Genomic DNA, 25,520 nt, shown 5'->3' with positions numbered 1-25,520 from the left:
CCCTGTTGATTGCGGTGTTGCTGCAGCTTTTGCAGCGATAGGCAGCACTCCTTGACGTTGAAGTTCGGTGTCTCGGAGGCACTTGGACACAGCAACTTGCGAGTCGAGGCCGACGCTAGTCTGCAGAACATGATGCGATCGTCCTAGTGGGGACCCGAAAGTGATGCGTTCTCGGTTCTTCTCAAGGGAATCCAGCTATACATTCTTATGGATCGTGCATGTCAAGCGCGTAAGCCACACGGCAGCATTATCGCGGGAAAAGCAAAATGATGCATCGGCCGGGAATCGAACCCGGGCCGCCCGCGTGGCAGGCGAGCATTCTACCACTGAACCACCGATGCTCGGGCCAGTAGTAACTTCACGCTGCTTCCCGAGCAGATGTCTCAAGGGAAAGTGGGACTGCCGTCAAGCGCCGTAGCATCCTGTCGAGAAGATGCTGAAGACGCTGAACCCAGCACTGCACTGCACTGCTCTGCTTAAAAACGCCGCCAGAACGCGGTCCTCTGCGTACTCTTGCGTCGCCGGCACCGACTCTTGCCAAAGGATGCGAAATGTGCGCGGATACGCTGTCCGAATGCGTCTGGATGTGCTCCCCTAGCCCACCTCGAAATGCGCCTGCCAGGTACCATCACCTTCGGCCGCTGCCGACAGGCGGGAGGCCGACACGGTGCGGCGCCGGGGCGCTCGCTTGTGCGGTGGTGGTGTAATGGTCAGCATAGTTGCCTTCCAAGCAGTTGATCCGGGTTCGATTCCCGGCCACCGCAGCAGGCTTTTAATTTCGCGTATGAGTACTTTTGCCACGCGCCCTTAAATTAATGTTTTTTTCTCCCTGTTCCTCGCTGCACACCAGCCCCTAGTGTGTCTCGACTTGTCTCGACTTTGCTCGGCTGACGCGAGAGCTGACGCTCTCAAATCGGCCTATATCAAAACGACAAGCACGAGAAACGACTGAGAGAGGTAAGGGGAAGCGAGGCAATGGACACACAGCACGCCCCTTCATGTCACGGTGGCGTCTCCCTGACCGAATCGGACTGTAGCTCCGAAAACAAAGGAGAAAGAAACAGAGGAAGTAAAACTGCCAACAGTACCCTGTGTTCGGATGCGCTCACGCGCCCGAGTACTGGCAAGGGTGATGATCTTTTGGTGATCACACTGGCCAGCTGAAATCGGCGCTGCCTTTTCGTAGTTGTAAAAGCGAAGTGGCCCGTGGGGGGATCGAACCCACGACCTTCGCGTTATTAGCACGACGCTCTAACCAACTGAGCTAACGGGCCTCGACAGATTGTTGCTCAGCCCTACGCTGGAAACGTGTGGCATGAAACCATACACCATTTCTATGGCCGTCGTGTGTCTGCTTCCCTCGTCTATATTCTGCCGACTGTCACGAAACAGTAGCTATATTGCTAGCAGGACGGGAAACGGCAGCTCGGACAGCTCAAACTTGTCACGATTCGTGTGGAAAAAATTCCGTTCCGGTACCGGGAATCGAACCCGGGCCTCCTGGGTGAAAGCCAGGTATCCTAGCCACTAGACCACACCGGATGTGGGCGTTTCTTCGACGGCTCGGACGGTCGCTTGTCGCATTTCGTGCCGAGTCCCGCGTCGGCGCCCTTCTCTCTTTGCGAGCATACTGACTGGCAAGGCGAGCACCTCAAACGTCTCAGAGCAATGCTTTTGGCTTCATGCTCTGCTGGGAGAAGAGGAAAAGGGAAGCTGTAAGTAGCAAAAGTAGGAAGTAAACATTTTCCCGCTGAAGCGTTGTGGATAACAAACAAGAAATACGTTGGGGCCCTAGCAACAGCACCACCACCGGTCACAGGAAATTAAATCGAGGATCGAACTCACGACCTTAAGATTACGAGACTTAGGCGCTGCCTACTGCGCTACCGAGGTAGCGGCGACCCGTACCCAATGTTGGACGCAGAGACACTGTACTTCCTGGATAACGTGTTCTGTTTGCTACACGTGCATTGCCGGCCCTGTTGATTGCGGTGTTGCTGCAGCTTTTGCAGCGATAGGCAGCACTCCTTGACGTTGAAGTTCGGTGTCTCGGAGGCACCTGGACACAGCAACTTGCGAGTCGAGGCCGACGCTAGTCTGCAGAACATGATGCGATCGTCCTAGTGGGGACCCGAAAGTGATGCGTTCTCGGTTCTTCTCAAGGGAATCCAGCTATACATTCTTATGGATCGTGCATGTCAAGCGCGTAAGCCACACGGCAGCATTATCGCGGGAAAAGCAAAATGATGCATCGGCCGGGAATCGAACCCGGGCCGCCCGCGTGGCAGGCGAGCATTCTACCACTGAACCACCGATGCTCGGGCCAGTAGTAACTTCACGCTGCTTCCCGAGCAGATGTCTCAAGGGAAAGTGGGACTGCCGTCAAGCGCCGTAGCATCCTGTCGAGAAGATGCTGCAGACGCTGAACCCAGCACTGCACTGCACTGCTCTGCTTAAAAACGCCGCCAGAACGCGGTCCTCTGCGTACTCTTGCGTCGCCGGCACCGACTCTTGCCAAAGGATGCGAAATGTGCGCGGATACGCTGTCCGAATGCGTCTGGATGTGCTCCCCTAGCCCACCTCGAAATGCGCCTGCCAGGTACCATCACCTTCGGCCGCTGCCGACAGGCGGGAGGCCGACACGGTGCGGCGCCGGGGCGCTCGCTTGTGCGGTGGTGGTGTAATGGTCAGCATAGTTGCCTTCCAAGCAGTTGATCCGGGTTCGATTCCCGGCCACCGCAGCAGGCTTTTAATTTCGCGTATGAGTACTTTTGCCACGCGCCCTTAAATTAATGTTTTTTTCTCCCTGTTCCTCGCTGCACACCAGCCCCTAGTGTGTCTCGACTTGTCTCGACTTTGCTCGGCTGACGCGAGAGCTGACGCTCTCAAATCGGCCTATATCAAAACGACAAGCACGAGAAACGACTGAGAGAGGTAAGGGGAAGCGAGGCAATGGACACACAGCACGCCCCTTCATGTCACGGTGGCGTCTCCCTGACCGAATCGGACTGTAGCTCCGAAAACAAAGGAGAAAGAAACAGAGGAAGTAAAACTGCCAACAGTACCCTGTGTTCGGATGCGCTCACGCGCCCGAGTACTGGCAAGGGTGATGATCTTTTGGTGATCACACTGGCCAGCTGAAATCGGCGCTGCCTTTTCGTAGTTGTAAAAGCGAAGTGGCCCGTGGGGGGATCGAACCCACGACCTTCGCGTTATTAGCACGACGCTCTAACCAACTGAGCTAACGGGCCTCGACAGATTGTTGCTCAGCCCTACGCTGGAAACGTGTGGCATGAAACCATACACCATTTCTATGGCCGTCGTGTGTCTGCTTCCCTCGTCTATATTCTGCCGACTGTCACGAAACAGTAGCTATATTGCTAGCAGGACGGGAAACGGCAGCTCGGACAGCTCAAACTTGTCACGATTCGTGTGGAAAAAATTCCGTTCCGGTACCGGGAATCGAACCCGGGCCTCCTGGGTGAAAGCCAGGTATCCTAGCCACTAGACCACACCGGATGTGGGCGTTTCTTCGACGGCTCGGACGGTCGCTTGTCGCATTTCGTGCCGAGTCCCGCGTCGGCGCCCTTCTCTCTTTGCGAGCATACTGACTGGCAAGGCGAGCACCTCAAACGTCTCAGAGCAATGCTTTTGGCTTCATGCTCTGCTGGGAGAAGAGGAAAAGGGAAGCTGTAAGTAGCAAAAGTAGGAAGTAAACATTTTCCCGCTGAAGCGTTGTGGATAACAAACAAGAAATACGTTGGGGCCCTAGCAACAGCACCACCACCGGTCACAGGAAATTAAATCGAGGATCGAACTCACGACCTTAAGATTACGAGACTTAGGCGCTGCCTACTGCGCTACCGAGGTAGCGGCGACCCGTACCCAATGTTGGACGCAGAGACACTGTACTTCCTGGATAACGTGTTCTGTTTGCTACACGTGCATTGCCGGCCCTGTTGATTGCGGTGTTGCTGCAGCTTTTGCAGCGATAGGCAGCACTCCTTGACGTTGAAGTTCGGTGTCTCGGAGGCACCTGGACACAGCAACTTGCGAGTCGAGGCCGACGCTAGTCTGCAGAACATGATGCGATCGTCCTAGTGGGGACCCGAAAGTGATGCGTTCTCGGTTCTTCTCAAGGGAATCCAGCTATACATTCTTATGGATCGTGCATGTCAAGCGCGTAAGCCACACGGCAGCATTATCGCGGGAAAAGCAAAATGATGCATCGGCCGGGAATCGAACCCGGGCCGCCCGCGTGGCAGGCGAGCATTCTACCACTGAACCACCGATGCTCGGGCCAGTAGTAACTTCACGCTGCTTCCCGAGCAGATGTCTCAAGGGAAAGTGGGACTGCCGTCAAGCGCCGTAGCATCCTGTCGAGAAGATGCTGCAGACGCTGAACCCAGCACTGCACTGCACTGCTCTGCTTAAAAACGCCGCCAGAACGCGGTCCTCTGCGTACTCTTGCGTCGCCGGCACCGACTCTTGCCAAAGGATGCGAAATGTGCGCGGATATGCTGTCCGAATGCGTCTGGATGTGCTCCCCTAGCCCACCTCGAAATGCGCCTGCCAGGTACCATCACCTTCGGCCGCTGCCGACAGGCGGGAGGCCGACACGGTGCGGCGCCGGGGCGCTCGCTTGTGCGGTGGTGGTGTAATGGTCAGCATAGTTGCCTTCCAAGCAGTTGATCCGGGTTCGATTCCCGGCCACCGCAGCAGGCTTTTAATTTCGCGTATGAGTACTTTTGCCACGCGCCCTTAAATTAATGTTTTTTTCTCCCTGTTCCTCGCTGCACACCAGCCCCTAGTGTGTCTCGACTTTGCTCGGCTGACGCGAGAGCTGACGCTCTCAAATCGGCCTATATCAAAACGACAAGCACGAGAAACGACTGAGAGAGGTAAGGGGAAGCGAGGCAATGGACACACAGCACGCCCCTTCATGTCACGGTGGCGTCTCCCTGACCGAATCGGACTGTAGCTCCGAAAACAAAGGAGAAAGAAACAGAGGAAGTAAAACTGCCAACAGTACCCTGTGTTCGGATGCGCTCACGCGCCCGAGTACTGGCAAGGGTGATGATCTTTTGGTGATCACACTGGCCAGCTGAAATCGGCGCTGCCTTTTCGTAGTTGTAAAAGCGAAGTGGCCCGTGGGGGATCGAACCCACTACCTTCGCGTTATTAGCACGACGCTCTAACCAACTGAGCTAACGGGCCTCGACAGATTGTTGCTCAGCCCTACGCTGGAAACGTGTGGCATGAAACCATACACCATTTCTATGGCCGTCGTGTGTCTGCTTCCCTCGTCTATATTCTGCCGACTGTCACGAAACAGTAGCTATATTGCTAGCAGGACGGGAAACGGCAGCTCGGACAGCTCAAACTTGTCACGATTCGTGTGGAAAAAATTCCGTTCCGGTACCGGGAATCGAACCCGGGCCTCCTGGGTGAAAGCCAGGTATCCTAGCCACTAGACCACACCGGATGTGGGCGTTTCTTCGACGGCTCGGACGGTCGCTTGTCGCATTTCGTGCCGAGTCCCGCGTCGGCGCCCTTCTCTCTTTGCGAGCATACTGACTGGCAAGGCGAGCACCTCAAACGTCTCAGAGCAATGCTTTTGGCTTCATGCTCTGCTGGGAGAAGAGGAAAAGGGAAGCTGTAAGTAGCAAAAGTAGGAAGTAAACATTTTCCCGCTGAAGCGTTGTGGATAACAAACAAGAAATACGTTGGGGCCCTAGCAACAGCACCACCACCGGTCACAGGAAATTAAATCGAGGATCGAACTCACGACCTTAAGATTACGAGACTTAGGCGCTGCCTACTGCGCTACCGAGGTAGCGGCGACCCGTACCCAATGTTGGACGCAGAGACACTGTACTTCCTGGATAACGTGTTCTGTTTGCTACACGTGCATTGCCGGCCCTGTTGATTGCGGTGTTGCTGCAGCTTTTGCAGCGATAGGCAGCACTCCTTGACGTTGAAGTTCGGTGTCTCGGAGGCACCTGGACACAGCAACTTGCGAGTCGAGGCCGACGCTAGTCTGCAGAACATGATGCGATCGTCCTAGTGGGGACCCGAAAGTGATGCGTTCTCGGTTCTTCTCAAGGGAATCCAGCTATACATTCTTATGGATCGTGCATGTCAAGCGCGTAAGCCACACGGCAGCATTATCGCGGGAAAAGCAAAATGATGCATCGGCCGGGAATCGAACCCGGGCCGCCCGCGTGGCAGGCGAGCATTCTACCACTGAACCACCGATGCTCGGGCCAGTAGTAACTTCACGCTGCTTCCCGAGCAGATGTCTCAAGGGAAAGTGGGACTGCCGTCAAGCGCCGTAGCATCCTGTAGAGAAGATGCTGCAGACGCTGAACCCAGCACTGCACTGCACTGCTCTGCTTAAAAACGCCGCCGGAACGCGGTCCTCTGCGTACTCTTGCGTCGCCGGCACCGACTCTTGCCAAAGGATGCGAAATGTGCGCGGATATGCTGTCCGAATGCGTCTGGATGTGCTCCCCTAGCCCACCTCGAAATGCGCCTGCCAGGTACCATCACCTTCGGCCGCTGCCGACAGGCGGGAGGCCGACACGGTGCGGCGCCGGGGCGCTCGCTTGTGCGGTGGTGGTGTAATGGTCAGCATAGTTGCCTTCCAAGCAGTTGATCCGGGTTCGATTCCCGGCCACCGCAGCAGGCTTTTAATTTCGCGTATGAGTACTTTTGCCACGCGCCCTTAAATTAATGTTTTTTTCTCCCTGTTCCTCGCTGCACACCAGCCCCTAGTGTGTCTCGACTTGTCTCGACTTTGCTCGGCTGACGCGAGAGCTGACGCTCTCAAATCGGCCTATATCAAAACGACAAGCACGAGAAACGACTGAGAGAGGTAAGGGGAAGCGAGGCAATGGACACACAGCACGCCCCTTCATGTCACGGTGGCGTCTCCCTGACCGAATCGGACTGTAGCTCCGAAAACAAAGGAGAAAGAAACAGAGGAAGTAAAACTGCCAACAGTACCCTGTGTTCGGATGCGCTCACGCGCCCGAGTACTGGCAAGGGTGATGATCTTTTGGTGATCACACTGGCCAGCTGAAATCGGCGCTGCCTTTTCGTAGTTGTAAAAGCGAAGTGGCCCGTGGGGGATCGAACCCACTACCTTCGCGTTATTAGCACGACGCTCTAACCAACTGAGCTAACGGGCCTCGACAGATTGTTGCTCAGCCCTACGCTGGAAACGTGTGGCATGAAACCATACACCATTTCTATGGCCGTCGTGTGTCTGCTTCCCTCGTCTATATTCTGCCGACTGTCACGAAACAGTAGCTATATTGCTAGCAGGACGGGAAACGGCATCTCGGACAGCTCAAACTTGTCACGATTCGTGTGGAAAAAATTCCGTTCCGGTACCGGGAATCGAACCCGGGCCTCCTGGGTGAAAGCCAGGTATCCTAGCCACTAGACCACACCGGATGTGGGCGTTTCTTCGACGGCTCGGACGGTCGCTTGTCGCATTTCGTGCCGAGTCCCGCGTCGGCGCCCTTCTCTCTTTGCGAGCATACTGACTGGCAAGGCGAGCACCTCAAACGTCTCAGAGCAATGCTTTTGGCTTCATGCTCTGCTGGGAGAAGAGGAAAAGGGAAGCTGTAAGTAGCAAAAGTAGGAAGTAAACATTTTCCCGCTGAAGCGTTGTGGATAACAAACAAGAAATACGTTGGGGCCCTAGCAACAGCACCACCACCGGTCACAGGAAATTAAATCGAGGATCGAACTCACGACCTTAAGATTACGAGACTTAGGCGCTGCCTACTGCGCTACCGAGGTAGCGGCGACCCGTACCCAATGTTGGACGCAGAGACACTGTACTTCCTGGATAACGTGTTCTGTTTGCTACACGTGCATTGCCGGCCCTGTTGATTGCGGTGTTGCTGCAGCTTTTGCAGCGATAGGCAGCACTCCTTGACGTTGAAGTTCGGTGTCTCGGAGGCACCTGGACACAGCAACTTGCGAGTCGAGGCCGACGCTAGTCTGCAGAACATGATGCGATCGTCCTAGTGGGGACCCGAAAGTGATGCGTTCTCGGTTCTTCTCAAGGGAATCCAGCTATACATTCTTATGGATCGTGCATGTCAAGCGCGTAAGCCACACGGCAGCATTATCGCGGGAAAAGCAAAATGATGCATCGGCCGGGAATCGAACCCGGGCCGCCCGCGTGGCAGGCGAGCATTCTACCACTGAACCACCGATGCTCGGGCCAGTAGTAACTTCACGCTGCTTCCCGAGCAGATGTCTCAAGGGAAAGTGGGACTGCCGTCAAGCGCCGTAGCATCCTGTAGAGAAGATGCTGCAGACGCTGAACCCAGCACTGCACTGCACTGCTCTGCTTAAAAACGCCGCCGGAACGCGGTCCTCTGCGTACTCTTGCGTCGCCGGCACCGACTCTTGCCAAAGGATGCGAAATGTGCGCGGATATGCTGTCCGAATGCGTCTGGATGTGCTCCCCTAGCCCACCTCGAAATGCGCCTGCCAGGTACCATCACCTTCGGCCGCTGCCGACAGGCGGGAGGCCGACACGGTGCGGCGCCGGGGCGCTCGCTTGTGCGGTGGTGGTGTAATGGTCAGCATAGTTGCCTTCCAAGCAGTTGATCCGGGTTCGATTCCCGGCCACCGCAGCAGGCTTTTAATTTCGCGTATGAGTACTTTTGCCACGCGCCCTTAAATTAATGTTTTTTTCTCCCTGTTCCTCGCTGCACACCAGCCCCTAGTGTGTCTCGACTTTGCTCGGCTGACGCGAGAGCTGACGCTCTCAAATCGGCCTATATCAAAACGACAAGCACGAGAAACGACTGAGAGAGGTAAGGGGAAGCGAGGCAATGGACACACAGCACGCCCCTTCATGTCACGGTGGCGTCTCCCTGACCGAATCGGACTGTAGCTCCGAAAACAAAGGAGAAAGAAACAGAGGAAGTAAAACTGCCAACAGTACCCTGTGTTCGGATGCGCTCACGCGCCCGAGTACTGGCAAGGGTGATGATCTTTTGGTGATCACACTGGCCAGCTGAAATCGGCGCTGCCTTTTCGTAGTTGTAAAAGCGAAGTGGCCCGTGGGGGATCGAACCCACTACCTTCGCGTTATTAGCACGACGCTCTAACCAACTGAGCTAACGGGCCTCGACAGATTGTTGCTCAGCCCTACGCTGGAAACGTGTGGCATGAAACCATACACCATTTCTATGGCCGTCGTGTGTCTGCTTCCCTCGTCTATATTCTGCCGACTGTCACGAAACAGTAGCTATATTGCTAGCAGGACGGGAAACGGCAGCTCGGACAGCTCAAACTTGTCACGATTCGTGTGGAAAAAATTCCGTTCCGGTACCGGGAATCGAACCCGGGCCTCCTGGGTGAAAGCCAGGTATCCTAGCCACTAGACCACACCGGATGTGGGCGTTTCTTCGACGGCTCGGACGGTCGCTTGTCGCATTTCGTGCCGAGTCCCGCGTCGGCGCCCTTCTCTCTTTGCGAGCATACTGACTGGCAAGGCGAGCACCTCAAACGTCTCAGAGCAATGCTTTTGGCTTCATGCTCTGCTGGGAGAAGAGGAAAAGGGAAGCTGTAAGTAGCAAAAGTAGGAAGTAAACATTTTCCCGCTGAAGCGTTGTGGATAACAAACAAGAAATACGTTGGGGCCCTAGCAACAGCACCACCACCGGTCACAGGAAATTAAATCGAGGATCGAACTCACGACCTTAAGATTACGAGACTTAGGCGCTGCCTACTGCGCTACCGAGGTAGCGGCGACCCGTACCCAATGTTGGACGCAGAGACACTGTACTTCCTGGATAACGTGTTCTGTTTGCTACACGTGCATTGCCGGCCCTGTTGATTGCGGTGTTGCTGCAGCTTTTGCAGCGATAGGCAGCACTCCTTGACGTTGAAGTTCGGTGTCTCGGAGGCACCTGGACACAGCAACTTGCGAGTCGAGGCCGACGCTAGTCTGCAGAACATGATGCGATCGTCCTAGTGGGGACCCGAAAGTGATGCGTTCTCGGTTCTTCTCAAGGGAATCCAGCTATACATTCTTATGGATCGTGCATGTCAAGCGCGTAAGCCACACGGCAGCATTATCGCGGGAAAAGCAAAATGATGCATCGGCCGGGAATCGAACCCGGGCCGCCCGCGTGGCAGGCGAGCATTCTACCACTGAACCACCGATGCTCGGGCCAGTAGTAACTTCACGCTGCTTCCCGAGCAGATGTCTCAAGGGAAAGTGGGACTGCCGTCAAGCGCCGTAGCATCCTGTAGAGAAGATGCTGCAGACGCTGAACCCAGCACTGCACTGCACTGCTCTGCTTAAAAACGCCGCCGGAACGCGGTCCTCTGCGTACTCTTGCGTCGCCGGCACCGACTCTTGCCAAAGGATGCGAAATGTGCGCGGATATGCTGTCCGAATGCGTCTGGATGTGCTCCCCTAGCCCACCTCGAAATGCGCCTGCCAGGTACCATCACCTTCGGCCGCTGCCGACAGGCGGGAGGCCGACACGGTGCGGCGCCGGGGCGCTCGCTTGTGCGGTGGTGGTGTAATGGTCAGCATAGTTGCCTTCCAAGCAGTTGATCCGGGTTCGATTCCCGGCCACCGCAGCAGGCTTTTAATTTCGCGTATGAGTACTTTTGCCACGCGCCCTTAAATTAATGTTTTTTTCTCCCTGTTCCTCGCTGCACACCAGCCCCTAGTGTGTCTCGACTTTGCTCGGCTGACGCGAGAGCTGACGCTCTCAAATCGGCCTATATCAAAACGACAAGCACGAGAAACGACTGAGAGAGGTAAGGGGAAGCGAGGCAATGGACACACAGCACGCCCCTTCATGTCACGGTGGCGTCTCCCTGACCGAATCGGACTGTAGCTCCGAAAACAAAGGAGAAAGAAACAGAGGAAGTAAAACTGCCAACAGTACCCTGTGTTCGGATGCGCTCACGCGCCCGAGTACTGGCAAGGGTGATGATCTTTTGGTGATCACACTGGCCAGCTGAAATCGGCGCTGCCTTTTCGTAGTTGTAAAAGCGAAGTGGCCCGTGGGGGATCGAACCCACTACCTTCGCGTTATTAGCACGACGCTCTAACCAACTGAGCTAACGGGCCTCGACAGATTGTTGCTCAGCCCTACGCTGGAAACGTGTGGCATGAAACCATACACCATTTCTATGGCCGTCGTGTGTCTGCTTCCCTCGTCTATATTCTGCCGACTGTCACGAAACAGTAGCTATATTGCTAGCAGGACGGGAAACGGCAGCTCGGACAGCTCAAACTTGTCACGATTCGTGTGGAAAAAATTCCGTTCCGGTACCGGGAATCGAACCCGGGCCTCCTGGGTGAAAGCCAGGTATCCTAGCCACTAGACCACACCGGATGTGGGCGTTTCTTCGACGGCTCGGACGGTCGCTTGTCGCATTTCGTGCCGAGTCCCGCGTCGGCGCCCTTCTCTCTTTGCGAGCATACTGACTGGCAAGGCGAGCACCTCAAACGTCTCAGAGCAATGCTTTTGGCTTCATGCTCTGCTGGGAGAAGAGGAAAAGGGAAGCTGTAAGTAGCAAAAGTAGGAAGTAAACATTTTCCCGCTGAAGCGTTGTGGATAACAAACAAGAAATACGTTGGGGCCCTAGCAACAGCACCACCACCGGTCACAGGAAATTAAATCGAGGATCGAACTCACGACCTTAAGATTACGAGACTTAGGCGCTGCCTACTGCGCTACCGAGGTAGCGGCGACCCGTACCCAATGTTGGACGCAGAGACACTGTACTTCCTGGATAACGTGTTCTGTTTGCTACACGTGCATTGCCGGCCCTGTTGATTGCGGTGTTGCTGCAGCTTTTGCAGCGATAGGCAGCACTCCTTGACGTTGAAGTTCGGTGTCTCGGAGGCACCTGGACACAGCAACTTGCGAGTCGAGGCCGACGCTAGTCTGCAGAACATGATGCGATCGTCCTAGTGGGGACCCGAAAGTGATGCGTTCTCGGTTCTTCTCAAGGGAATCCAGCTATACATTCTTATGGATCGTGCATGTCAAGCGCGTAAGCCACACGGCAGCATTATCGCGGGAAAAGCAAAATGATGCATCGGCCGGGAATCGAACCCGGGCCGCCCGCGTGGCAGGCGAGCATTCTACCACTGAACCACCGATGCTCGGGCCAGTAGTAACTTCACGCTGCTTCCCGAGCAGATGTCTCAAGGGAAAGTGGGACTGCCGTCAAGCGCCGTAGCATCCTGTAGAGAAGATGCTGCAGACGCTGAACCCAGCACTGCACTGCACTGCTCTGCTTAAAAACGCCGCCGGAACGCGGTCCTCTGCGTACTCTTGCGTCGCCGGCACCGACTCTTGCCAAAGGATGCGAAATGTGCGCGGATATGCTGTCCGAATGCGTCTGGATGTGCTCCCCTAGCCCACCTCGAAATGCGCCTGCCAGGTACCATCACCTTCGGCCGCTGCCGACAGGCGGGAGGCCGACACGGTGCGGCGCCGGGGCGCTCGCTTGTGCGGTGGTGGTGTAATGGTCAGCATAGTTGCCTTCCAAGCAGTTGATCCGGGTTCGATTCCCGGCCACCGCAGCAGGCTTTTAATTTCGCGTATGAGTACTTTTGCCACGCGCCCTTAAATTAATGTTTTTTTCTCCCTGTTCCTCGCTGCACACCAGCCCCTAGTGTGTCTCGACTTTGCTCGGCTGACGCGAGAGCTGACGCTCTCAAATCGGCCTATATCAAAACGACAAGCACGAGAAACGACTGAGAGAGGTAAGGGGAAGCGAGGCAATGGACACACAGCACGCCCCTTCATGTCACGGTGGCGTCTCCCTGACCGAATCGGACTGTAGCTCCGAAAACAAAGGAGAAAGAAACAGAGGAAGTAAAACTGCCAACAGTACCCTGTGTTCGGATGCGCTCACGCGCCCGAGTACTGGCAAGGGTGATGATCTTTTGGTGATCACACTGGCCAGCTGAAATCGGCGCTGCCTTTTCGTAGTTGTAAAAGCGAAGTGGCCCGTGGGGGATCGAACCCACTACCTTCGCGTTATTAGCACGACGCTCTAACCAACTGAGCTAACGGGCCTCGACAGATTGTTGCTCAGCCCTACGCTGGAAACGTGTGGCATGAAACCATACACCATTTCTATGGCCGTCGTGTGTCTGCTTCCCTCGTCTATATTCTGCCGACTGTCACGAAACAGTAGCTATATTGCTAGCAGGACGGGAAACGGCAGCTCGGACAGCTCAAACTTGTCACGATTCGTGTGGAAAAAATTCCGTTCCGGTACCGGGAATCGAACCCGGGCCTCCTGGGTGAAAGCCAGGTATCCTAGCCACTAGACCACACCGGATGTGGGCGTTTCTTCGACGGCTCGGACGGTCGCTTGTCGCATTTCGTGCCGAGTCCCGCGTCGGCGCCCTTCTCTCTTTGCGAGCATACTGACTGGCAAGGCGAGCACCTCAAACGTCTCAGAGCAATGCTTTTGGCTTCATGCTCTGCTGGGAGAAGAGGAAAAGGGAAGCTGTAAGTAGCAAAAGTAGGAAGTAAACATTTTCCCGCTGAAGCGTTGTGGATAACAAACAAGAAATACGTTGGGGCCCTAGCAACAGCACCACCACCGGTCACAGGAAATTAAATCGAGGATCGAACTCACGACCTTAAGATTACGAGACTTAGGCGCTGCCTACTGCGCTACCGAGGTAGCGGCGACCCGTACCCAATGTTGGACGCAGAGACACTGTACTTCCTGGATAACGTGTTCTGTTTGCTACACGTGCATTGCCGGCCCTGTTGATTGCGGTGTTGCTGCAGCTTTTGCAGCGATAGGCAGCACTCCTTGACGTTGAAGTTCGGTGTCTCGGAGGCACCTGGACACAGCAACTTGCGAGTCGAGGCCGACGCTAGTCTGCAGAACATGATGCGATCGTCCTAGTGGGGACCCGAAAGTGATGCGTTCTCGGTTCTTCTCAAGGGAATCCAGCTATACATTCTTATGGATCGTGCATGTCAAGCGCGTAAGCCACACGGCAGCATTATCGCGGGAAAAGCAAAATGATGCATCGGCCGGGAATCGAACCCGGGCCGCCCGCGTGGCAGGCGAGCATTCTACCACTGAACCACCGATGCTCGGGCCAGTAGTAACTTCACGCTGCTTCCCGAGCAGATGTCTCAAGGGAAAGTGGGACTGCCGTCAAGCGCCGTAGCATCCTGTAGAGAAGATGCTGCAGACGCTGAACCCAGCACTGCACTGCACTGCTCTGCTTAAAAACGCCGCCGGAACGCGGTCCTCTGCGTACTCTTGCGTCGCCGGCACCGACTCTTGCCAAAGGATGCGAAATGTGCGCGGATATGCTGTCCGAATGCGTCTGGATGTGCTCCCCTAGCCCACCTCGAAATGCGCCTGCCAGGTACCATCACCTTCGGCCGCTGCCGACAGGCGGGAGGCCGACACGGTGCGGCGCCGGGGCGCTCGCTTGTGCGGTGGTGGTGTAATGGTCAGCATAGTTGCCTTCCAAGCAGTTGATCCGGGTTCGATTCCCGGCCACCACAGCAGGCTTTTAATTTCGCGTATGAGTACTTTTGCCACGCGCCCTTAAATTAATGTTTTTTTCTCCCTGTTCCTCGCTGCACACCAGCCCCTAGTGTGTCTCGACTTGTCTCGACTTTGCTCGGCTGACGCGAGAGCTGACGCTCTCAAATCGGCCTATATCAAAACGACAAGCACGAGAAACGACTGAGAGAGGTAAGGGGAAGCGAGGCAATGGACACACAGCACGCCCCTTCATGTCACGGTGGCGTCTCCCTGACCGAATCGGACTGTAGCTCCGAAAACAAAGGAGAAAGAAACAGAGGAAGTAAAACTGCCAACAGTACCCTGTGTTCGGATGCGCTCACGCGCCCGAGTACTGGCAAGGGTGATGATCTTTTGGTGATCACACTGGCCAGCTGAAATCGGCGCTGCCTTTTCGTAGTTGTAAAAGCGAAGTGGCCCGTGGGGGATCGAACCCACTACCTTCGCGTTATTAGCACGACGCTCTAACCAACTGAGCTAACGGGCCTCGACAGATTGTTGCTCAGCCCTACGCTGGAAACGTGTGGCATGAAACCATACACCATTTCTATGGCCGTCGTGTGTCTGCTTCCCTCGTCTATATTCTGCCGACTGTCACGAAACAGTAGCTATATTGCTAGCAGGACGGGAAACGGCATCTCGGACAGCTCAAACTTGTCACGATTCGTGTGGAAAAAATTCCGTTCCGGTACCGGGAATCGAACCCGGGCCTCCTGGGTGAAAGCCAGGTATCCTAGCCACTAGACCACACCGGATGTGGGCGTTTCTTCGACGGCTCGGACGGTCGCTTGTCGCATTTCGTGCCGAGTCCCGCGTCGGCGCCCTTCTCTCTTTGCGAGCATACTGACTGGCAAGGCGAGCACCTCAAACGTCTCAGAGCAATGCTTTTGGCTTCATGCTCTGCTGGGAGAAGAGGAAAAGGGAAGCTGTAAGTAGCAAAAGTAGGAAGTAAACATTTTCCCGCTGAAGCGTTGTGGATAACAAACAAGAAATACGTTGGGGCCCTAGCAACAGCACCACCACCGGTCACAGGAAATTAAATCGAGGATCGAACTCACGACCTTAAGATTACGAGACTTAGGCGCTGCCTACTGCGCTACCGAGGTAGCGGCGACCCGTACCCAATGTTGGACGCAGAGACACTGTACTTCCTGGATAACGTGTTCTGTTTGCTACACGTGCATTGCCGGCCCTGTTGATTGCGGTGTTGCTGCAGCTTTTGCAGCGATAGGCAGCACTCCTTGACGTTGAAGTTCGGTGTCTCGGAGGCACCTGGACACAGCAACTTGCGAGTCGAGGCCGACGCTAGTCTGCAGAACATGATGCGATCGTCCTAGTGGGGACCCGAAAGTGATGCGTTCTCGGTTCTTCTCAAGGGAATCCAGCTATACATTCTTATGGATCGTGCATGTCAAGCGCGTAAGCCACACGGCAGCATTATCGCGGGAAAAGCAAAATGATGCATCGGCCGGGAATCGAACCCGGGCCGCCCGCGTGGCAGGCGAGCATTCTACCACTGAACCACCGATGCTCGGGCCAGTAGTAACTTCACGCTGCTTCCCGAGCAGATGTCTCAAGGGAAAGTGGGACTGCCGTCAAGCGCCGTAGCATCCTGTAGAGAAGATGCTGCAGACGCTGAACCCAGCACTGCACTGCACTGCTCTGCTTAAAAACGCCGCCGGAACGCGGTCCTCTGCGTACTCTTGCGTCGCCGGCACCGACTCTTGCCAAAGGATGCGAAATGTGCGCGGATATGCTGTCCGAATGCGTCTGGATGTGCTCCCCTAGCCCACCTCGAAATGCGCCTGCCAGGTACCATCACCTTCGGCCGCTGCCGACAGGCGGGAGGCCGACACGGTGCGGCGCCGGGGCGCTCGCTTGTGCGGTGGTGGTGTAATGGTCAGCATAGTTGCCTTCCAAGCAGTTGATCCGGGTTCGATTCCCGGCCACCGCAGCAGGCTTTTAATTTCGCGTATGAGTACTTTTGCCACGCGCCCTTAAATTAATGTTTTTTTCTCCCTGTTCCTCGCTGCACACCAGCCCCTAGTGTGTCTCGACTTGTCTCGACTTTGCTCGGCTGACGCGAGAGCTGACGCTCTCAAATCGGCCTATATCAAAACGACAAGCACGAGAAACGACTGAGAGAGGTAAGGGGAAGCGAGGCAATGGACACACAGCACGCCCCTTCATGTCACGGTGGCGTCTCCCTGACCGAATCGGACTGTAGCTCCGAAAACAAAGGAGAAAGAAACAGAGGAAGTAAAACTGCCAACAGTACCCTGTGTTCGGATGCGCTCACGCGCCCGAGTACTGGCAAGGGTGATGATCTTTTGGTGATCACACTGGCCAGCTGAAATCGGCGCTGCCTTTTCGTAGTTGTAAAAGCGAAGTGGCCCGTGGGGGGATCGAACCCACGACCTTCGCGTTATTAGCACGACGCTCTAACCAACTGAGCTAACGGGCCTCGACAGATTGTTGCTCAGCCCTACGCTGGAAACGTGTGGCATGAAACCATACACCATTTCTATGGCCGTCGTGTGTCTGCTTCCCTCGTCTATATTCTGCCGACTGTCACGAAACAGTAGCTATATTGCTAGCAGGACGGGAAACGGCAGCTCGGACAGCTCAAACTTGTCACGATTCGTGTGGAAAAAATTCCGTTCCGGTACCGGGAATCGAACCCGGGCCTCCTGGGTGAAAGCCAGGTATCCTAGCCACTAGACCACACCGGATGTGGGCGTTTCTTCGACGGCTCGGACGGTCGCTTGTCGCATTTCGTGCCGAGTCCCGCGTCGGCGCCCTTCTCTCTTTGCGAGCATACTGACTGGCAAGGCGAGCACCTCAAACGTCTCAGAGCAATGCTTTTGGCTTCATGCTCTGCTGGGAGAAGAGGAAAAGGGAAGCTGTAAGTAGCAAAAGTAGGAAGTAAACATTTTCCCGCTGAAGCGTTGTGGATAACAAACAAGAAATACGTTGGGGCCCTAGCAACAGCACCACCACCGGTCACAGGAAATTAAATCGAGGATCGAACTCACGACCTTAAGATTACGAGACTTAGGCGCTGCCTACTGCGCTACCGAGGTAGCGGCGACCCGTACCCAATGTTGGACGCAGAGACACTGTACTTCCTGGATAACGTGTTCTGTTTGCTACACGTGCATTGCCGGCCCTGTTGATTGCGGTGTTGCTGCAGCTTTTGCAGCGATAGGCAGCACTCCTTGACGTTGAAGTTCGGTGTCTCGGAGGCACCTGGACACAGCAACTTGCGAGTCGAGGCCGACGCTAGTCTGCAGAACATGATGCGATCGTCCTAGTGGGGACCCGAAAGTGATGCGTTCTCGGTTCTTCTCAAGGGAATCCAGCTATACATTCTTATGGATCGTGCATGTCAAGCGCGTAAGCCACACGGCAGCATTATCGCGGGAAAAGCAAAATGATGCATCGGCCGGGAATCGAACCCGGGCCGCCCGCGTGGCAGGCGAGCATTCTACCACTGAACCACCGATGCTCGGGCCAGTAGTAACTTCACGCTGCTTCCCGAGCAGATGTCTCAAGGGAAAGTGGGACTGCCGTCAAGCGCCGTAGCATCCTGTCGAGAAGATGCTGCAGACGCTGAACCCAGCACTGCACTGCACTGCTCTGCTTAAAAACGCCGCCGGAACGCGGTCCTCTGCGTACTCTTGCGTCGCCGGCACCGACTCTTGCCAAAGGATGCGAAATGTGCGCGGATATGCTGTCCGAATGCGTCTGGATGTGCTCCCCTAGCCCACCTCGAAATGCGCCTGCCAGGTACCATCACCTTCGGCCGCTGCCGACAGGCGGGAGGCCGACACGGTGCGGCGCCGGGGCGCTCGCTTGTGCGGTGGTGGTGTAATGGTCAGCATAGTTGCCTTCCAAGCAGTTGATCCGGGTTCGATTCCCGGCCACCGCAGCAGGCTTTTAATTTCGCGTATGAGTACTTTTGCCACGCGCCCTTAAATTAATGTTTTTTTCTCCCTGTTCCTCGCTGCACACCAGCCCCTAGTGTGTCTCGACTTGTCTCGACTTTGCTCGGCTGACGCGAGAGCTGACGCTCTCAAATCGGCCTATATCAAAACGACAAGCACGAGAAACGACTGAGAGAGGTAAGGGGAAGCGAGGCAATGGACACACAGCACGCCCCTTCATGTCACGGTGGCGTCTCCCTGACCGAATCGGACTGTAGCTCCGAAAACAAAGGAGAAAGAAACAGAGGAAGTAAAACTGCCAACAGTACCCTGTGTTCGGATGCGCTCACGCGCCCGAGTACTGGCAAGGGTGATGATCTTTTGGTGATCACACTGGCCAGCTGAAATCGGCGCTGCCTTTTCGTAGTTGTAAAAGCGAAGTGGCCCGTGGGGGATCGAACCCACTACCTTCGCGTTATTAGCACGACGCTCTAACCAACTGAGCTAACGGGCCTCGACAGATTGTTGCTCAGCCCTACGCTGGAAACGTGTGGCATGAAACCATACACCATTTCTATGGCCGTCGTGTGTCTGCTTCCCTCGTCTATATTCTGCCGACTGTCACGAAACAGTAGCTATATTGCTAGCAGGACGGGAAACGGCAGCTCGGACAGCTCAAACTTGTCACGATTCGTGTGGAAAAAATTCCGTTCCGGTACCGGGAATCGAACCCGGGCCTCCTGGGTGAAAGCCAGGTATCCTAGCCACTAGACCACACCGGATGTGGGCGTTTCTTCGACGGCTCGGACGGTCGCTTGTCGCATTTCGTGCCGAGTCCCGCGTCGGCGCCCTTCTCTCTTTGCGAGCATACTGACTGGCAAGGCGAGCACCTCAAACGTCTCAGAGCAATGCTTTTGGCTTCATGCTCTGCTGGGAGAAGAGGAAAAGGGAAGCTGTAAGTAGCAAAAGTAGGAAGTAAACATTTTCCCGCTGAAGCGTTGTGGATAACAAACAAGAAATACGTTGGGGCCCTAGCAACAGCACCACCACCGGTCACAGGAAATTAAATCGAGGATCGAACTCACGACCTTAAGATTACGAGACTTAGGCGCTGCCTACTGCGCTACCGAGGTAGCGGCGACCCGTACCCAATGTTGGACGCAGAGACACTGTACTTCCTGGATAACGTGTTCTGTTTGCTACACGTGCATTGCCGGCCCTGTTGATTGCGGTGTTGCTGCAGCTTTTGCAGCGATAGGCAGCACTCCTTGACGTTGAAGTTCGGTGTCTCGGAGGCACCTGGACACAGCAACTTGCGAGTCGAGGCCGACGCTAGTCTGCAGAACATGATGCGATCGTCCTAGTGGGGACCCGAAAGTGATGCGTTCTCGGTTCTTCTCAAGGGAATCCAGCTATACATTCTTATGGATCGTGCATGTCAAGCGCGTAAGCCACACGGCAGCATTATCGCGGGAAAAGCAAAATGATGCATCGGCCGGGAATCGAACCCGGGCCGCCCGCGTGGCAGGCGAGCATTCTACCACTGAACCACCGATGCTCGGGCCAGTAGTAACTTCACGCTGCTTCCCGAGCAGATGTCTCAAGGGAAAGTGGGACTGCCGTCAAGCGCCGTAGCATCCTGTAGAGAAGATGCTGCAGACGCTGAACCCAGCACTGCACTGCACTGCTCTGCTTAAAAACGCCGCCGGAACGCGGTCCTCTGCGTACTCTTGCGTCGCCGGCACCGACTCTTGCCAAAGGATGCGAAATGTGCGCGGATATGCTGTCCGAATGCGTCTGGATGTGCTCCCCTAGCCCACCTCGAAATGCGCCTGCCAGGTACCATCACCTTCGGCCGCTGCCGACAGGCGGGAGGCCGACACGGTGCGGCGCCGGGGCGCTCGCTTGTGCGGTGGTGGTGTAATGGTCAGCATAGTTGCCTTCCAAGCAGTTGATCCGGGTTCGATTCCCGGCCACCGCAGCAGGCTTTTAATTTCGCGTATGAGTACTTTTGCCACGCGCCCTTAAATTAATGTTTTTTTCTCCCTGTTCCTCGCTGCACACCAGCCCCTAGTGTGTCTCGACTTGTCTCGACTTTGCTCGGCTGACGCGAGAGCTGACGCTCTCAAATCGGCCTATATCAAAACGACAAGCACGAGAAACGACTGAGAGAGGTAAGGGGAAGCGAGGCAATGGACACACAGCACGCCCCTTCATGTCACGGTGGCGTCTCCCTGACCGAATCGGACTGTAGCTCCGAAAACAAAGGAGAAAGAAACAGAGGAAGTAAAACTGCCAACAGTACCCTGTGTTCGGATGCGCTCACGCGCCCGAGTACTGGCAAGGGTGATGATCTTTTGGTGATCACACTGGCCAGCTGAAATCGGCGCTGCCTTTTCGTAGTTGTAAAAGCGAAGTGGCCCGTGGGGGGATCGAACCCACGACCTTCGCGTTATTAGCACGACGCTCTAACCAACTGAGCTAACGGGCCTCGACAGATTGTTGCTCAGCCCTACGCTGGAAACGTGTGGCATGAAACCATACACCATTTCTATGGCCGTCGTGTGTCTGCTTCCCTCGTCTATATTCTGCCGACTGTCACGAAACAGTAGCTATATTGCTAGCAGGACGGGAAACGGCAGCTCGGACAGCTCAAACTTGTCACGATTCGTGTGGAAAAAATTCCGTTCCGGTACCGGGAATCGAACCCGGGCCTCCTTGGTGAAAGCCAGGTATCCTAGCCACTAGACCACACCGGATGTGGGCGTTTCTTCGACGGCTCGGACGGTCGCTTGTCGCATTTCGTGCCGAGTCCCGCGTCGGCGCCCTTCTCTCTTTGCGAGCATACTGACTGGCAAGGCGAGCACCTCAAACGTCTCAGAGCAATGCTTTTGGCTTCATGCTCTGCTGGGAGAAGAGGAAAAGGGAAGCTGTAAGTAGCAAAAGTAGGAAGTAAACATTTTCCCGCTGAAGCGTTGTGGATAACAAACAAGAAATACGTTGGGGCCCTAGCAACAGCACCACCACCGGTCACAGGAAATTAAATCGAGGATCGAACTCACGACCTTAAGATTACGAGACTTAGGCGCTGCCTACTGCGCTACCGAGGTAGCGGCGACCCGTACCCAATGTTGGACGCAGAGACACTGTACTTCCTGGATAACGTGTTCTGTTTGCTACACGTGCATTGCCGGCCCTGTTGATTGCGGTGTTGCTGCAGCTTTTGCAGCGATAGGCAGCACTCCTTGACGTTGAAGTTCGGTGTCTCGGAGGCACCTGGACACAGCAACTTGCGAGTCGAGGCCGACGCTAGTCTGCAGAACATGATGCGATCGTCCTAGTGGGGACCCGAAAGTGATGCGTTCTCGGTTCTTCTCAAGGGAATCCAGCTATACATTCTTATGGATCGTGCATGTCAAGCGCGTAAGCCACACGGCAGCATTATCGCGGGAAAAGCAAAATGATGCATCGGCCGGGAATCGAACCCGGGCCGCCCGCGTGGCAGGCGAGCATTCTACCACTGAACCACCGATGCTCGGGCCAGTAGTAACTTCACGCTGCTTCCCGAGCAGATGTCTCAAGGGAAAGTGGGACTGCCGTCAAGCGCCGTAGCATCCTGTCGAGAAGATGCTGCAGACGCTGAACCCAGCACTGCACTGCACTGCTCTGCTTAAAAACGCCGCCAGAACGCGGTCCTCTGCGTACTCTTGCGTCGCCGGCACCGACTCTTGCCAAAGGATGCGAAATGTGCGCGGATATGCTGTCCGAATGCGTCTGGATGTGCTCCCCTAGCCCACCTCGAAATGCGCCTGCCAGGTACCATCACCTTCGGCCGCTGCCGACAGGCGGGAGGCCGACACGGTGCGGCGCCGGGGCGCTCGCTTGTGCGGTGGTGGTGTAATGGTCAGCATAGTTGCCTTCCAAGCAGTTGATCCGGGTTCGATTCCCGGCCACCGCAGCAGGCTTTTAATTTCGCGTATGAGTACTTTTGCCACGCGCCCTTAAATTAATGTTTTTTTCTCCCTGTTCCTCGCTGCACACCAGCCCCTAGTGTGTCTCGACTTGTCTCGACTTTGCTCGGCTGACGCGAGAGCTGACGCTCTCAAATCGGCCTATATCAAAACGACAAGCACGAGAAACGACTGAGAGAGGTAAGGGGAAGCGAGGCAATGGACACACAGCACGCCCCTTCATGTCACGGTGGCGTCTCCCTGACCGAATCGGACTGTAGCTCCGAAAACAAAGGAGAAAGAAACAGAGGAAGTAAAACTGCCAACAGTACCCTGTGTTCGGATGCGCTCACGCGCCCGAGTACTGGCAAGGGTGATGATCTTTTGGTGATCACACTGGCCAGCTGAAATCGGCGCTGCCTTTTCGTAGTTGTAAAAGCGAAGTGGCCCGTGGGGGATCGAACCCACTACCTTCGCGTTATTAGCACGACGCTCTAACCAACTGAGCTAACGGGCCTCGACAGATTGTTGCTCAGCCCTACGCTGGAAACGTGTGGCATGAAACCATACACCATTTCTATGGCCGTCGTGTGTCTGCTTCCCTCGTCTATATTCTGCCGACTGTCACGAAACAGTAGCTATATTGCTAGCAGGACGGGAAACGGCAGCTCGGACAGCTCAAACTTGTCACGATTCGTGTGGAAAAAATTCCGTTCCGGTACCGGGAATCGAACCCGGGCCTCCTGGGTGAAAGCCAGGTATCCTAGCCACTAGACCACACCGGATGTGGGCGTTTCTTCGACGGCTCGGACGGTCGCTTGTCGCATTTCGTGCCGAGTCCCGCGTCGGCGCCCTTCTCTCTTTGCGAGCATACTGACTGGCAAGGCGAGCACCTCAAACGTCTCAGAGCAATGCTTTTGGCTTCATGCTCTGCTGGGAGAAGAGGAAAAGGGAAGCTGTAAGTAGCAAAAGTAGGAAGTAAACATTTTCCCGCTGAAGCGTTGTGGATAACAAACAAGAAATACGTTGGGGCCCTAGCAACAGCACCACCACCGGTCACAGGAAATTAAATCGAGGATCGAACTCACGACCTTAAGATTACGAGACTTAGGCGCTGCCTACTGCGCTACCGAGGTAGCGGCGACCCGTACCCAATGTTGGACGCAGAGACACTGTACTTCCTGGATAACGTGTTCTGTTTGCTACACGTGCATTGCCGGCCCTGTTGATTGCGGTGTTGCTGCAGCTTTTGCAGCGATAGGCAGCACTCCTTGACGTTGAAGTTCGGTGTCTCGGAGGCACCTGGACACAGCAACTTGCGAGTCGAGGCCGACGCTAGTCTGCAGAACATGATGCGATCGTCCTAGTGGGGACCCGAAAGTGATGCGTTCTCGGTTCTTCTCAAGGGAATCCAGCTATACATTCTTATGGATCGTGCATGTCAAGCGCGTAAGCCACACGGCAGCATTATCGCGGGAAAAGCAAAATGATGCATCGGCCGGGAATCGAACCCGGGCCGCCCGCGTGGCAGGCGAGCATTCTACCACTGAACCACCGATGCTCGGGCCAGTAGTAACTTCACGCTGCTTCCCGAGCAGATGTCTCAAGGGAAAGTGGGACTGCCGTCAAGCGCCGTAGCATCCTGTAGAGAAGATGCTGCAGACGCTGAACCCAGCACTGCACTGCACTGCTCTGCTTAAAAACGCCGCCGGAACGCGGTCCTCTGCGTACTCTTGCGTCGCCGGCACCGACTCTTGCCAAAGGATGCGAAATGTGCGCGGATATGCTGTCCGAATGCGTCTGGATGTGCTCCCCTAGCCCACCTCGAAATGCGCCTGCCAGGTACCATCACCTTCGGCCGCTGCCGACAGGCGGGAGGCCGACACGGTGCGGCGCCGGGGCGCTCGCTTGTGCGGTGGTGGTGTAATGGTCAGCATAGTTGCCTTCCAAGCAGTTGATCCGGGTTCGATTCCCGGCCACCGCAGCAGGCTTTTAATTTCGCGTATGAGTACTTTTGCCACGCGCCCTTAAATTAATGTTTTTTTCTCCCTGTTCCTCGCTGCACACCAGCCCCTAGTGTGTCTCGACTTGTCTCGACTTTGCTCGGCTGACGCGAGAGCTGACGCTCTCAAATCGGCCTATATCAAAACGACAAGCACGAGAAACGACTGAGAGAGGTAAGGGGAAGCGAGGCAATGGACACACAGCACGCCCCTTCATGTCACGGTGGCGTCTCCCTGACCGAATCGGACTGTAGCTCCGAAAACAAAGGAGAAAGAAACAGAGGAAGTAAAACTGCCAACAGTACCCTGTGTTCGGATGCGCTCACGCGCCCGAGTACTGGCAAGGGTGATGATCTTTTGGTGATCACACTGGCCAGCTGAAATCGGCGCTGCCTTTTCGTAGTTGTAAAAGCGAAGTGGCCCGTGGGGGATCGAACCCACTACCTTCGCGTTATTAGCACGACGCTCTAACCAACTGAGCTAACGGGCCTCGACAGATTGTTGCTCAGCCCTACGCTGGAAACGTGTGGCATGAAACCATACACCATTTCTATGGCCGTCGTGTGTCTGCTTCCCTCGTCTATATTCTGCCGACTGTCACGAAACAGTAGCTATATTGCTAGCAGGACGGGAAACGGCAGCTCGGACAGCTCAAACTTGTCACGATTCGTGTGGAAAAAATTCCGTTCCGGTACCGGGAATCGAACCCGGGCCTCCTGGGTGAAAGCCAGGTATCCTAGCCACTAGACCACACCGGATGTGGGCGTTTCTTCGACGGCTCGGACGGTCGCTTGTCGCATTTCGTGCCGAGTCCCGCGTCGGCGCCCTTCTCTCTTTGCGAGCATACTGACTGGCAAGGCGAGCACCTCAAACGTCTCAGAGCAATGCTTTTGGCTTCATGCTCTGCTGGGAGAAGAGGAAAAGGGAAGCTGTAAGTAGCAAAAGTAGGAAGTAAACATTTTCCCGCTGAAGCGTTGTGGATAACAAACAAGAAATACGTTGGGGCCCTAGCAACAGCACCACCACCGGTCACAGGAAATTAAATCGAGGATCGAACTCAC

The 25,520-nt window shown here is 55.4% G+C and overlaps 52 non-coding genes across 52 annotated transcripts; 13 read left to right on the top strand and 39 right to left on the bottom strand.

The window, feature by feature from the left end:
- Positions 1 to 270: 270 nt before the first annotated feature.
- Positions 271 to 341, bottom strand: Trnag-gcc (transfer RNA glycine (anticodon GCC)). Its single transcript has one exon. It is a non-coding gene; the product is annotated as a tRNA-Gly (tRNA).
- Positions 342 to 692: 351 nt separating this feature from the next.
- Trnag-ucc (transfer RNA glycine (anticodon UCC)) lies at positions 693 to 764 on the top strand. Its single transcript has one exon. It is a non-coding gene; the product is annotated as a tRNA-Gly (tRNA).
- A 436-nt stretch (positions 765 to 1,200) lies between these two features.
- Positions 1,201 to 1,274, bottom strand: Trnai-aau (transfer RNA isoleucine (anticodon AAU)). The gene has a single exon. It is a non-coding gene; the product is annotated as a tRNA-Ile (tRNA).
- Positions 1,275 to 1,470: 196 nt separating this feature from the next.
- Positions 1,471 to 1,542, bottom strand: Trnae-uuc (transfer RNA glutamic acid (anticodon UUC)). The gene has a single exon. It is a non-coding gene; the product is annotated as a tRNA-Glu (tRNA).
- Positions 1,543 to 2,247: 705 nt separating this feature from the next.
- Positions 2,248 to 2,318, bottom strand: Trnag-gcc (transfer RNA glycine (anticodon GCC)). Its single transcript has one exon. It is a non-coding gene; the product is annotated as a tRNA-Gly (tRNA).
- A 351-nt stretch (positions 2,319 to 2,669) lies between these two features.
- Trnag-ucc (transfer RNA glycine (anticodon UCC)) lies at positions 2,670 to 2,741 on the top strand. Its single transcript has one exon. It is a non-coding gene; the product is annotated as a tRNA-Gly (tRNA).
- A 436-nt stretch (positions 2,742 to 3,177) lies between these two features.
- Trnai-aau (transfer RNA isoleucine (anticodon AAU)) lies at positions 3,178 to 3,251 on the bottom strand. Its single transcript has one exon. It is a non-coding gene; the product is annotated as a tRNA-Ile (tRNA).
- A 196-nt stretch (positions 3,252 to 3,447) lies between these two features.
- Trnae-uuc (transfer RNA glutamic acid (anticodon UUC)) lies at positions 3,448 to 3,519 on the bottom strand. The gene has a single exon. It is a non-coding gene; the product is annotated as a tRNA-Glu (tRNA).
- A 705-nt stretch (positions 3,520 to 4,224) lies between these two features.
- Trnag-gcc (transfer RNA glycine (anticodon GCC)) lies at positions 4,225 to 4,295 on the bottom strand. The gene has a single exon. It is a non-coding gene; the product is annotated as a tRNA-Gly (tRNA).
- A 351-nt stretch (positions 4,296 to 4,646) lies between these two features.
- Trnag-ucc (transfer RNA glycine (anticodon UCC)) lies at positions 4,647 to 4,718 on the top strand. The gene has a single exon. It is a non-coding gene; the product is annotated as a tRNA-Gly (tRNA).
- Positions 4,719 to 5,144: 426 nt separating this feature from the next.
- Trnai-aau (transfer RNA isoleucine (anticodon AAU)) lies at positions 5,145 to 5,217 on the bottom strand. Its single transcript has one exon. It is a non-coding gene; the product is annotated as a tRNA-Ile (tRNA).
- A 196-nt stretch (positions 5,218 to 5,413) lies between these two features.
- Trnae-uuc (transfer RNA glutamic acid (anticodon UUC)) lies at positions 5,414 to 5,485 on the bottom strand. Its single transcript has one exon. It is a non-coding gene; the product is annotated as a tRNA-Glu (tRNA).
- Positions 5,486 to 6,190: 705 nt separating this feature from the next.
- Positions 6,191 to 6,261, bottom strand: Trnag-gcc (transfer RNA glycine (anticodon GCC)). Its single transcript has one exon. It is a non-coding gene; the product is annotated as a tRNA-Gly (tRNA).
- A 351-nt stretch (positions 6,262 to 6,612) lies between these two features.
- On the top strand, positions 6,613 to 6,684 carry Trnag-ucc (transfer RNA glycine (anticodon UCC)). The gene has a single exon. It is a non-coding gene; the product is annotated as a tRNA-Gly (tRNA).
- A 436-nt stretch (positions 6,685 to 7,120) lies between these two features.
- On the bottom strand, positions 7,121 to 7,193 carry Trnai-aau (transfer RNA isoleucine (anticodon AAU)). Its single transcript has one exon. It is a non-coding gene; the product is annotated as a tRNA-Ile (tRNA).
- Positions 7,194 to 7,389: 196 nt separating this feature from the next.
- Positions 7,390 to 7,461, bottom strand: Trnae-uuc (transfer RNA glutamic acid (anticodon UUC)). The gene has a single exon. It is a non-coding gene; the product is annotated as a tRNA-Glu (tRNA).
- Positions 7,462 to 8,166: 705 nt separating this feature from the next.
- Positions 8,167 to 8,237, bottom strand: Trnag-gcc (transfer RNA glycine (anticodon GCC)). Its single transcript has one exon. It is a non-coding gene; the product is annotated as a tRNA-Gly (tRNA).
- Positions 8,238 to 8,588: 351 nt separating this feature from the next.
- Positions 8,589 to 8,660, top strand: Trnag-ucc (transfer RNA glycine (anticodon UCC)). The gene has a single exon. It is a non-coding gene; the product is annotated as a tRNA-Gly (tRNA).
- Positions 8,661 to 9,086: 426 nt separating this feature from the next.
- On the bottom strand, positions 9,087 to 9,159 carry Trnai-aau (transfer RNA isoleucine (anticodon AAU)). The gene has a single exon. It is a non-coding gene; the product is annotated as a tRNA-Ile (tRNA).
- Positions 9,160 to 9,355: 196 nt separating this feature from the next.
- On the bottom strand, positions 9,356 to 9,427 carry Trnae-uuc (transfer RNA glutamic acid (anticodon UUC)). The gene has a single exon. It is a non-coding gene; the product is annotated as a tRNA-Glu (tRNA).
- A 705-nt stretch (positions 9,428 to 10,132) lies between these two features.
- Positions 10,133 to 10,203, bottom strand: Trnag-gcc (transfer RNA glycine (anticodon GCC)). Its single transcript has one exon. It is a non-coding gene; the product is annotated as a tRNA-Gly (tRNA).
- A 351-nt stretch (positions 10,204 to 10,554) lies between these two features.
- Positions 10,555 to 10,626, top strand: Trnag-ucc (transfer RNA glycine (anticodon UCC)). Its single transcript has one exon. It is a non-coding gene; the product is annotated as a tRNA-Gly (tRNA).
- A 426-nt stretch (positions 10,627 to 11,052) lies between these two features.
- Trnai-aau (transfer RNA isoleucine (anticodon AAU)) lies at positions 11,053 to 11,125 on the bottom strand. Its single transcript has one exon. It is a non-coding gene; the product is annotated as a tRNA-Ile (tRNA).
- A 196-nt stretch (positions 11,126 to 11,321) lies between these two features.
- Positions 11,322 to 11,393, bottom strand: Trnae-uuc (transfer RNA glutamic acid (anticodon UUC)). The gene has a single exon. It is a non-coding gene; the product is annotated as a tRNA-Glu (tRNA).
- A 705-nt stretch (positions 11,394 to 12,098) lies between these two features.
- Positions 12,099 to 12,169, bottom strand: Trnag-gcc (transfer RNA glycine (anticodon GCC)). The gene has a single exon. It is a non-coding gene; the product is annotated as a tRNA-Gly (tRNA).
- A 351-nt stretch (positions 12,170 to 12,520) lies between these two features.
- On the top strand, positions 12,521 to 12,592 carry Trnag-ucc (transfer RNA glycine (anticodon UCC)). Its single transcript has one exon. It is a non-coding gene; the product is annotated as a tRNA-Gly (tRNA).
- Positions 12,593 to 13,018: 426 nt separating this feature from the next.
- On the bottom strand, positions 13,019 to 13,091 carry Trnai-aau (transfer RNA isoleucine (anticodon AAU)). Its single transcript has one exon. It is a non-coding gene; the product is annotated as a tRNA-Ile (tRNA).
- A 196-nt stretch (positions 13,092 to 13,287) lies between these two features.
- Trnae-uuc (transfer RNA glutamic acid (anticodon UUC)) lies at positions 13,288 to 13,359 on the bottom strand. Its single transcript has one exon. It is a non-coding gene; the product is annotated as a tRNA-Glu (tRNA).
- Positions 13,360 to 14,064: 705 nt separating this feature from the next.
- Trnag-gcc (transfer RNA glycine (anticodon GCC)) lies at positions 14,065 to 14,135 on the bottom strand. The gene has a single exon. It is a non-coding gene; the product is annotated as a tRNA-Gly (tRNA).
- Positions 14,136 to 14,486: 351 nt separating this feature from the next.
- Trnag-ucc (transfer RNA glycine (anticodon UCC)) lies at positions 14,487 to 14,558 on the top strand. Its single transcript has one exon. It is a non-coding gene; the product is annotated as a tRNA-Gly (tRNA).
- Positions 14,559 to 14,994: 436 nt separating this feature from the next.
- Trnai-aau (transfer RNA isoleucine (anticodon AAU)) lies at positions 14,995 to 15,067 on the bottom strand. The gene has a single exon. It is a non-coding gene; the product is annotated as a tRNA-Ile (tRNA).
- A 196-nt stretch (positions 15,068 to 15,263) lies between these two features.
- Positions 15,264 to 15,335, bottom strand: Trnae-uuc (transfer RNA glutamic acid (anticodon UUC)). Its single transcript has one exon. It is a non-coding gene; the product is annotated as a tRNA-Glu (tRNA).
- Positions 15,336 to 16,040: 705 nt separating this feature from the next.
- Trnag-gcc (transfer RNA glycine (anticodon GCC)) lies at positions 16,041 to 16,111 on the bottom strand. Its single transcript has one exon. It is a non-coding gene; the product is annotated as a tRNA-Gly (tRNA).
- A 351-nt stretch (positions 16,112 to 16,462) lies between these two features.
- Positions 16,463 to 16,534, top strand: Trnag-ucc (transfer RNA glycine (anticodon UCC)). The gene has a single exon. It is a non-coding gene; the product is annotated as a tRNA-Gly (tRNA).
- Positions 16,535 to 16,970: 436 nt separating this feature from the next.
- Trnai-aau (transfer RNA isoleucine (anticodon AAU)) lies at positions 16,971 to 17,044 on the bottom strand. The gene has a single exon. It is a non-coding gene; the product is annotated as a tRNA-Ile (tRNA).
- Positions 17,045 to 17,240: 196 nt separating this feature from the next.
- Trnae-uuc (transfer RNA glutamic acid (anticodon UUC)) lies at positions 17,241 to 17,312 on the bottom strand. Its single transcript has one exon. It is a non-coding gene; the product is annotated as a tRNA-Glu (tRNA).
- Positions 17,313 to 18,017: 705 nt separating this feature from the next.
- Trnag-gcc (transfer RNA glycine (anticodon GCC)) lies at positions 18,018 to 18,088 on the bottom strand. The gene has a single exon. It is a non-coding gene; the product is annotated as a tRNA-Gly (tRNA).
- Positions 18,089 to 18,439: 351 nt separating this feature from the next.
- On the top strand, positions 18,440 to 18,511 carry Trnag-ucc (transfer RNA glycine (anticodon UCC)). Its single transcript has one exon. It is a non-coding gene; the product is annotated as a tRNA-Gly (tRNA).
- A 436-nt stretch (positions 18,512 to 18,947) lies between these two features.
- Trnai-aau (transfer RNA isoleucine (anticodon AAU)) lies at positions 18,948 to 19,020 on the bottom strand. The gene has a single exon. It is a non-coding gene; the product is annotated as a tRNA-Ile (tRNA).
- Positions 19,021 to 19,216: 196 nt separating this feature from the next.
- Trnae-uuc (transfer RNA glutamic acid (anticodon UUC)) lies at positions 19,217 to 19,288 on the bottom strand. Its single transcript has one exon. It is a non-coding gene; the product is annotated as a tRNA-Glu (tRNA).
- A 705-nt stretch (positions 19,289 to 19,993) lies between these two features.
- Positions 19,994 to 20,064, bottom strand: Trnag-gcc (transfer RNA glycine (anticodon GCC)). Its single transcript has one exon. It is a non-coding gene; the product is annotated as a tRNA-Gly (tRNA).
- A 351-nt stretch (positions 20,065 to 20,415) lies between these two features.
- Positions 20,416 to 20,487, top strand: Trnag-ucc (transfer RNA glycine (anticodon UCC)). The gene has a single exon. It is a non-coding gene; the product is annotated as a tRNA-Gly (tRNA).
- Positions 20,488 to 20,923: 436 nt separating this feature from the next.
- On the bottom strand, positions 20,924 to 20,997 carry Trnai-aau (transfer RNA isoleucine (anticodon AAU)). The gene has a single exon. It is a non-coding gene; the product is annotated as a tRNA-Ile (tRNA).
- A 196-nt stretch (positions 20,998 to 21,193) lies between these two features.
- Positions 21,194 to 21,265, bottom strand: Trnae-uuc (transfer RNA glutamic acid (anticodon UUC)). The gene has a single exon. It is a non-coding gene; the product is annotated as a tRNA-Glu (tRNA).
- Positions 21,266 to 21,970: 705 nt separating this feature from the next.
- Positions 21,971 to 22,041, bottom strand: Trnag-gcc (transfer RNA glycine (anticodon GCC)). Its single transcript has one exon. It is a non-coding gene; the product is annotated as a tRNA-Gly (tRNA).
- A 351-nt stretch (positions 22,042 to 22,392) lies between these two features.
- Trnag-ucc (transfer RNA glycine (anticodon UCC)) lies at positions 22,393 to 22,464 on the top strand. Its single transcript has one exon. It is a non-coding gene; the product is annotated as a tRNA-Gly (tRNA).
- A 436-nt stretch (positions 22,465 to 22,900) lies between these two features.
- Trnai-aau (transfer RNA isoleucine (anticodon AAU)) lies at positions 22,901 to 22,973 on the bottom strand. The gene has a single exon. It is a non-coding gene; the product is annotated as a tRNA-Ile (tRNA).
- A 196-nt stretch (positions 22,974 to 23,169) lies between these two features.
- On the bottom strand, positions 23,170 to 23,241 carry Trnae-uuc (transfer RNA glutamic acid (anticodon UUC)). Its single transcript has one exon. It is a non-coding gene; the product is annotated as a tRNA-Glu (tRNA).
- Positions 23,242 to 23,946: 705 nt separating this feature from the next.
- On the bottom strand, positions 23,947 to 24,017 carry Trnag-gcc (transfer RNA glycine (anticodon GCC)). The gene has a single exon. It is a non-coding gene; the product is annotated as a tRNA-Gly (tRNA).
- A 351-nt stretch (positions 24,018 to 24,368) lies between these two features.
- Trnag-ucc (transfer RNA glycine (anticodon UCC)) lies at positions 24,369 to 24,440 on the top strand. Its single transcript has one exon. It is a non-coding gene; the product is annotated as a tRNA-Gly (tRNA).
- Positions 24,441 to 24,876: 436 nt separating this feature from the next.
- Positions 24,877 to 24,949, bottom strand: Trnai-aau (transfer RNA isoleucine (anticodon AAU)). Its single transcript has one exon. It is a non-coding gene; the product is annotated as a tRNA-Ile (tRNA).
- A 196-nt stretch (positions 24,950 to 25,145) lies between these two features.
- Trnae-uuc (transfer RNA glutamic acid (anticodon UUC)) lies at positions 25,146 to 25,217 on the bottom strand. The gene has a single exon. It is a non-coding gene; the product is annotated as a tRNA-Glu (tRNA).
- Between the last annotated feature and the right edge of the window lie 303 nt (positions 25,218 to 25,520).

The sequence above is a fragment of the Schistocerca gregaria genome, chromosome 2, assembly GCF_023897955.1.
Source record: "Schistocerca gregaria isolate iqSchGreg1 chromosome 2, iqSchGreg1.2, whole genome shotgun sequence".
Taxonomy (NCBI): Eukaryota; Metazoa; Arthropoda; class Insecta; order Orthoptera; family Acrididae; genus Schistocerca; species Schistocerca gregaria.
The sequence above is the reverse complement of the archived record's forward strand: the minus strand, read 5'-3'. Positions and strand labels throughout refer to the sequence as shown.